The sequence below is a fragment of the Bos mutus genome, chromosome 2, assembly GCF_027580195.1.
Source record: "Bos mutus isolate GX-2022 chromosome 2, NWIPB_WYAK_1.1, whole genome shotgun sequence".
In the NCBI taxonomy this organism is placed as follows: Eukaryota; Metazoa; Chordata; class Mammalia; order Artiodactyla; family Bovidae; genus Bos; species Bos mutus.
Genome location: NC_091618.1, coordinates 84,135,454 through 84,143,950, shown reverse-complemented (window position 1 = coordinate 84,143,950; position 8,497 = coordinate 84,135,454). Strand labels below are relative to the sequence as shown.

The 8,497-nt window shown below is 38.4% G+C and overlaps 1 long non-coding RNA gene across 1 annotated transcript in view; it reads right to left on the bottom strand.

Annotated features, from left to right (window-relative positions):
• Nucleotides 1-1,003: 1,003 nt before the first annotated feature.
• LOC138990220 (uncharacterized) overlaps nt 1,004-8,497 on the bottom strand; it is a 154,392-nt gene continuing 146,898 nt past the window's right edge. Inside the window, exons 3-4 of the long non-coding RNA XR_011466339.1 lie at nt 8,059-8,200; nt 1,004-1,699 (exon numbers count right to left, since the gene is read on the bottom strand). This is a non-coding gene — a long non-coding RNA (uncharacterized lncRNA). The remainder of the gene's footprint in view (nt 1,700-8,058; nt 8,201-8,497) is intronic.

The following is an 8,497-nucleotide window of genomic DNA, read 5'->3' as shown; positions in this document are numbered from 1 at the left end:
TTTTAATGTATGTCTTAAAATGAATAAATACCAAAATACTTGCATTTGGGGTTGGTTATTTTTGTCTGCTACTGATTCTTGTTAGGAGCCACATTTGCCAGATACTGATACTCACTAATTTTGTCAGAATAGGTTTGAAGTTACATAGACCTGACTTCTAATTCAGGTTCCATTACTTTTACCTGTTATATGATTGCAACTATGTTATTTAACCATCTGAGGCTTTGGCTTCCCAATTTATAAAATGGAGCCAATATTTCTTTCCCAAAGGACTGTGGTAAGAATTATATAACAAAATGCCTAGAAATTACTCTGTCATTAGCAAGTTGTTCATATTTAATACTATTGGATACCAGTTACCAAATAGGGATAGGAAACAGTCATTTTCTAGATAAGTCATGTCCAGGGCAGGTCTATTTAGCTAACTGTATGCCAGGGAGAAAACAACTACTGGTTTTCTTTTATAAAGCCAAAATTTCCTGATTACCAACAGTTTTACCACCATTAGTACCTTGATTCACTACATACAGCTAATGACAATAATATTAGAATTATCTGGGAAGCTTTCAAAGAACTCAAATTCCTAGGTCCTATCTTAAAACCATCAAATAAAAATCTTTTGAGGTGAGGCTGAGATATCTAAATTTGAAATTGCTTCCTAGGTGATTCTGATGCTCAACAAAGTTTAGGAAACACTGCATTAAATGACCTAAGTCAAGGTTAAGTACAGTAGTGCAAGTAATACCATCTTGTTTAACCTACTTCTAAGACTTCAGAACAAAAGACTGACCTCGATCTAACTGAAGAGCAATTAACTCCTATCTGTCTTTATTCATCCATATAAAAAAGGGCAGCGAAAGATAACACTGGGTCAGTTAAGCACACTTTTCACAATGTTCTTCTTAATGTGCTATTTTTATGTCAATTTGCCATCATCTAAAACCTTAGAAGCATTTTTCTAAAAAAAAAAAAATTAAAATGTGGAATTTAAACCTACCTTAGTTCATGGGTGCTCATCCTTATTTACGCACTGCACCATTTCCAGAGCTTTTGAAATACTGACACTTGGGACCACTTCCAGATTCTGATTTAATTGGTTTGGGTGCTGTCCAGGAGTTTAAAATGTCCTGGTAATGCTAGGGTGTGGCCCAAGCAAAATCACCACTGTTGTGATTAGACTACTCATCTTGATGATGATTGACTTCATCTGCATCAGTTCGGTCACTCAGTTGTGTCCAACTCTTTGCAACCCCATGGACTCCAGCACACCTGGCCTCCCTGTCCATCACAAACTACCAGAGTTGATTCAAACTGATATCCATTGAGTCAGTGATGCCATCCAACCATCTCATCCTCTGTTGTCCCCTTCTCCTCCTACCTTCAGTGTTTCCCAGCATCAGGGTTTTTTCCAATGAGTCAGTTCTTTACATCAGGTGGCCAAAGTACAGGAGTTTCAGTTTCAGCATCAGTCCTTCCAATGAATATTTAGGACTGATTTCCTTTAGGATGGACTGATAGAATCTTCTTGCAGTCCAAGAGACTCTCCAGAGTCTTTTCCAGCACCACTGTTCAAAAGCATCAATTCTTTGGCTTTTCTGAATACTTTTCCTCTATCCACACCTGTGGTTTCCAAACACTGTGGTCCTCAGATCCACTGAGAAACTTCACAAACTAGATCCCCAAGTAGCCAAATCAGCATCTAAGAAATAGAAACAAGGAAAGTATTTAAAAATTCCCCAGGTAATTTTAATAATTATTATAATAATTAGTATCCACTAAGCAATTTTGTGCTATGCAGTATTCTAATCCTTCCGCATATATTAATTAATTTAATCTTCATTAAAGCCAATGAGTAGAAGGGTTATCATTCTCCTTTTGAAACTGAGGGGGGCTATGGTGCTATGTCTATGGGCTATGGGCTCCTGGGCATGGAGGCTTCCTGTCCCCATTGCTTATAGGCAAGACTTCAGCTTTCATGACCTTTCCCAAGTTCCAAGACTTCCCAGTTGGCGCTAGTGGTAAAGAACCCACCTGCTAATACAGGAGATGTAAAAGGTTTGATTTCTGGGTGGTGAAGACCACCCCCCCGCCCCCACTTCCTGGGAGGAGGGCATGGCAACGCACTCCAATATTCTTGCCTGGAGAACCCTATGAACAGAGGAGCCTGGTGGGCTACAGTCCATAGGGTGGAGCAGCCAAGAAATCACCTGAGGCAAGATTTAAGGAGCCAGAGAAGCTCATCAAGAGGAGGAGTCGAGACGAGATTAGGGAGTGGAAGCCCTGCTCACACCCTACTCTTGTCAGAGACCCCATCTTTGATCCACTGTTGTGAACAATCCTTCTCACGTTCTCAGTTGGGACACAGTTTTTTGAGGCAGAAGCCTGTGTCTCCCTTTGCCTAGAAAAGCAATAAAGCTATCCTTTTCTACTTCACCCCAAACTCTGTGTCTGGGATTTGATTCAGCACCACTGCACAGAGAGGCCAACCTTTCAGTAAGGCCTTCATAGTGAAAAAAACTGTGGAATAGAGAAGATAAGTAACTCATCTTACATCACACAGACAGTAAGAGGCAGATCCATGGTTTGAACCCAGGCCATGGTATATCAGAGGCATGTTCTTCTTTTTTTATAGCAACCTTATGAGGTAGATGCACATAATTATCATTTTATTGGGTGAGGAAATCCATATGGAAAACATTTAAAAAGAATTGAAAACCAATATAGATAAATTATAAGCAGAGCTACTAATTATCATTTTGTCTGTTGTTTAGTTGTTAAGTCATGTCTGACTTTTGTGACCCCATGGATTGTAGCCTACCAGGCTCCACTGTCCATGGGCTTTCCCAGACAAGAGTACTAGAGTGAGTTGCCATTTCCTTCTTTTAGGGATCTTCCTGACCCAGGGATCAAATCTGCATCATCTGAATTGGCAGCTGGATTCTTTACCACTGAGCCACCAGGGAAGCCCAGTACTAATTAACTAAGCTAGCCATTAAACACCTGTACCCTTTTTTTAAAAACGTGAACTTATTTCATCTCCAATTCCTTTTTTGAGATTCTAAAGTCTTCTCAGCCATGAAGACCAAGTGTTAAAAGTTGGACCATTTTTTTTACTGCTCTAGACGCATTTTTTTATTGCTTTTGTTTACAAGATGGGTTGTCTTTTGTACATAAAAATAATGATTCTGGCATTGAGCTAGCCACTATAGCTGGTATGGTCTTTCAGTCTCTTTGAATATTTGTAACATCCAGTTTCAAAAGAACTTGTTCTCTCTCTTTGAATGTATATGTTGGCATAGCATGGGCTAGGAGGAAGACCTCTTGGAATAATGGATTAGACACCATATGTATGTTTTTATTTTCCAATATATAGTGCAGAGTTCAAAGACAGTGAGGTTGTACATAAAACACTGACCACTTGTCTTGCTGTATCTCGCTGTTTGCTGAACCCAGGGTGGGCAAGGTGCAAGCAGGGAAGCTGGAAGAAAACTCGAAGAACTACAGACAAGTTTATTTTCTCCTGGCTGGTGCAGCAGCCACAGACACGCTGTACTCTCTCATAGCCGACCCGGCACACACAGCCATAACGTGGCCACAAGGGGGTTTTCAGGTGGAGTTTATATACGCTTACAGAACAACAGTGACCCGTGGCCAAGCGGGTACATCCTGACAGGCATCACAATGCTATAAGTGATCTCAGTTGTTACATAACCATATATTTACAAAACATGGGGTGAGAGCGAGAGGCCGTGGGCTGAGAGCCTGACCTCCACCATTTTGGCTACTTTGCTTTTTCCCTACACCACTTTAAACCAGTTTTGCTTCCTTAAAACAGGCTGTTGATTACTCAAACCTGGAGCTATTTTACAGAGACATCATTGTGCATATGCAAGAGAGGATGACCCCAGAACAAGAATTATCAGTCTACAGAACTCAAAGAACAGAAATGTTGTCAGCAGAGCTCTTTACAGAGCAAGTCCTTCAATAAGAAAAACCTGGCTTCCAGGAGCCCAAGTAGCTTGATGATTGATTCAGGAGCAGCCAATCAGCTTCAGAGTTTGAAATTCTCCTAACCCCTTAAATTTCACCCTGAATCCCAGGTAAGAAAGACAGATTTGAGCCCTGGGCTTCTGGGCTCCTTGCCAGTAGACCTGGCAATAAAGGTCTTTTTTTTTTTCTCTCTCTCTCTCTAAAATCAGTGCCATAGTATTGGCTTCTATGCACCTCAAGCAGTGACCCCTTCCTCAGAAATAGTAGCACTTAACAATCTTTGTTGATTCAATTATAATAAAAATAAGATTTTGAAGCCAGAAAGCCATGTCTCTTGAGCTTCACCAACCAGCTGACTTAAATGACCTTTCTAAGCTATTCTGTGCTCTAATTTAAGTAATATGTTCCCTTAGAACATGTATTTTTTTCCCCTAACAAAACCACTCCTGTATGACCTAAAATTAATATTTATGTCAGGAGGATCATTTTATCTGGAGTCTCTGACTAATCAGATACAATACTGTGTGGGCCATTTTTGGTTTCTCAAGTACTCTAATGCTATGTTGTTCAATATGGTATGCACCAGCCACCCAGTTACTGAGCCCCTGACATGTGACTAGCTCAAAAGGAAACATGTTGTAAGCAAAAATGTACATGGAATTTTGTACATTAATATGTTACATCTTTGAGAAAGATATAACATTATTGGTAAATTTTATCACATCTTGAAATAAAAATGGATATATTTGGTAAAATATATTATTGAAATTAATTCCACCAGTTTCCTTTTATTCTTTGTAACGAGAAAACTTAAAATTACATATGAGACTTGCACCTGTGGTTCACATATATCTACTGGAGCACATTTGTCTATAGTCTTAATGATTCTTCTGGCAGTTCCTGCATTTTGACTGTGGCTCATATAGTTGGGAGACCTTATACAAACTATCTAAATGTCTCTATTCCTCTGTTACTTAACATGTCCAGTCATGCTATTTTCTAGGTTTGCTGTAGGAATGATGTGCTAGGGTGCTTTCAAATTCCCAGTTCAGAAGCTGGTTTCTCCATGATCTTTTCAAACCACCACATTCTCACTCATCAACCCCAAGTGCTGTCCCCACTTGGAAGTTTGCAAAGGATGATGCAGCCATTCTTCTCCATGATAAAAGGGACACCCACAATGTAAATGCATTTGAAACATTTTAATCCTTCAATTTTTCTTGCTCACTCTACAGAGGGACTCTTCACAAACTTCTTCAAAGTTAAAAATTGGATATATGACAGTTTACTCAAATTTCCAGTTACTAAATAACCAGTCATCAGCTGATCCAATCAAAAATGATCAAACCAAATGTGCTGAGGAAGCATATATTAAACTGAAATCAATCCATCAATCAATTAAGTATCTGCAGCATCTTTAGGCTAAAGGATTTAAAAGAAATAAAAGCAAATTATCACTCTAAAATTATTTTTTTCTGCTTTATTTTATTTTTTAATTTAAATTTATTTATTTTAATTAGAGGCTAATTACTTTACAATATTGATTAAACTCAAATTCTAAATAAACTTTCTCCATTGTATAGTGTTTCATGTTAAGTTTACTGAAACAAAGATGTCATTACTTTTAATCAAGCAGGGCACTAATTTTAGGATAAAATACAGTTACTGCTAAGTCACTTCAGTCGTGTCCAACTCTGTGCGACCCCATGGACTGCAGCCCACCAGGCTCCCCGGTCCCTGGGACTCTCCAGGCAAGAACACTGGAGTGGGTTGCCATTTCCTTCTCCAATGCATGAAAGTGAAAGGTGAAAGTGAAGTCGCTCAGTCCTGTCTGAGCCTCAGCGACCCCATGGACTGCAGCCCACCAGGCTCCTCGTCCATGGAATTTTCCAGGCAAGAGTACTGGAGTGGGGTGCCATTGCCTTCTCCAAAACGCAGTTAAGCGCCTGACTAAAATAATTTAAATTTATTTGTAATCTTATCCATGTGAAAATTTTCTCTTCACCAGAAGTTTTCTCATGTGTATTACTCACAGTAAAATTTCATACTTTTGATAAGTGCTGTCACTTATAGCATTTAATATTAAAATCAAAATTCTTCATTTTTATAGATTTTTTCACATCAGTAAGAAAATTGAATTACCAAAAGGACACATATACATGCTAAAGGTTTATTTAGAGAACACTTGAAAAATAGAATCGTATGTGCATAATCTTTAAATAGGCCTGGGTAAAATACCCATTAGGACTAAATTTTGTCACTGGTTGCCAGGTGGGAAGTAGAGGCTAATGATGCAGGGTAGGGGGACTGGGGCTAAAAAAAATAGTTATCTGGAAGTTTTACTCATGTTTTTAATAAGTATTTCTCAGTTGGTAAAGAATCCACCTGCAGTGCAGGAGATCCCAGTTTGATTCCTGGGTGAGGAAGATCCGCTGGAGAAGGGTTAGGCTACCTACGCTAGTATCTTGGCTTCCTTTGTGGCTCAGCTGGTAAAGAATCTGCCTGCACTGTGGGAGACCTGGGTTCAATCCCTGGGTTGGGAAGATTCCCTGGAGACGGGAAAGACTACCCATTCCAGTATTCTGACCTGGAGAATTGCATGGACTATATAGTCCATGGGGTCACAAAGAGTAGGACACGACTGAGCAACTTTCACTTTAAACCAAGGCATTTCTGCATGAGGAAATAAGAAGGTAAATGAATACCTCCCTCCTACTCCTCCCCCTCCCCACAACAAAACAGGTATCAAATCTATTCAAGGCTGTAATATCTAATGTTCTCATTTCAGTACTTGGTGTACAATGTGCTCACATGCTTGAGAAATGAGTTAATTGACTGGCATAGCTTTATTATAATGAAAAGAGTATTTAGCAAACTCAGTCATTTCTATATTTATCAAAGATGGTCTCCAAGTGTTCAGTTGCAAGCAATTATTACAGGAATAATAATTCATGTACTAAAACTGTCTTTAATTCAGAAAGGCTGCAATTTGGACTCTGTTAAAAAGACACCTATGAATTTTTTAGGAGCTGCAGTTTGATAAATACTTAACAAAAATGTGGTTTACATATGGCTAAAGAGTAAAGAAAACTCCCTACATAAGACTCTTAGGCAAACATAAGTACCTAAAACATCAAATTAACTTATAATACCAATAAGGCTACCAGATTACTGAGCAAAAAAGGATAAAGACAGCAGGAATCTGTCTTTTCATTTTCTATAAGTCCAGGTAAAATGATCTGATTGCTTACTCTACAAATTTTGAATGGCCGATTTATTTTCAAATATGTATGTGAGGAAATTTTGAGAGCTGTAAAATACTTCTCTGGTAACTGAAAGATCAAAACCAGTCTTCTTAAATCTCATATGCTGCAGGGCACATATACTTGTTAATTCCACAGATTTGTTAGTATTTAAACAGAAATGATTAACATAGCATTCTAAACCCACAAGTCTAAACAAACAAACAGGAAAATATATCAAGAAGAGGATGTGAGAATATGGGAAAGTTCAAGGATCTAGGATAACGAAAGAACAGTTTTCGTTTCATAGTAAAGCAAAACTTTTTTCTGTATTAAACAACGTCATTAAGACCCTTGAAGGCACATCAGGCACATCTGTGCTGCCTGGTATCAATCACGAAATCCCTCAGTACGCCAAAGACTCTTCCAGCAGTACTGTGAACTAACTTTCAGAAACCACCAAGTAATGGGACTTTTCTGAAAAGGCTGTCTTCATGTGATTTCCAACTCTGTTTCAATACCAAATAGACCTGAATGCTTATCAAATCTAATCTAAACTGCCAAGCACACTGAATTCTCCCCATCTGTCACTAGGTTATTGGTTCAAGACAATATTAAGAAAAAGAACAGGAGACAAAATCAGTGGGGGGAAAAAAAAAAAAAACTTTTCAACTTTCTATCCCTTTTCTTTATTGTCTTTCAAACAGCAAGTTACATGCTTCCAAATTGGCTTGAAGTTGAATCCCAAGTTTCAAATCAACCAATTTCTCTCAGAAATTAGTTACCACACACAAAAAAATTATCTGAACTACTTAGTGATACTCACTCATCTCTCTTCTCTTTCTCCCGGTCTTGTTTACTCTCCTCCCTTCCTTCTCCTATCCAGTGCCTTTGGTGAAAGAAATGCCAAAAACAAGCATAAGGGCATGTGCAGGAGTGTAACATCTCTACCAATTTAGACTGTTTCACTGCAAGAAAAGACAGGAATTTGCATACAGTTAAAACAAAGTTTCATAAGAAGCAAGCCATTTGTATTTGTAGGGCTTCTTGATTATAATGTTATAATGTTCTTTTATCTCACCTTGTGTCATTAAAATATAGGACACCAGCAATAAAACTAAAAGTAAATATGCACATATCCTTATCCATGTAGGGAAGCAATAAATCTCCCTCACTGATAGCAGCTGTACTGCAGCTATCATTCGAATAGCGCAGCTGCCACAACAATATCAAATTTTATAGCTAAAAAGCAGTCAAAACTTTAA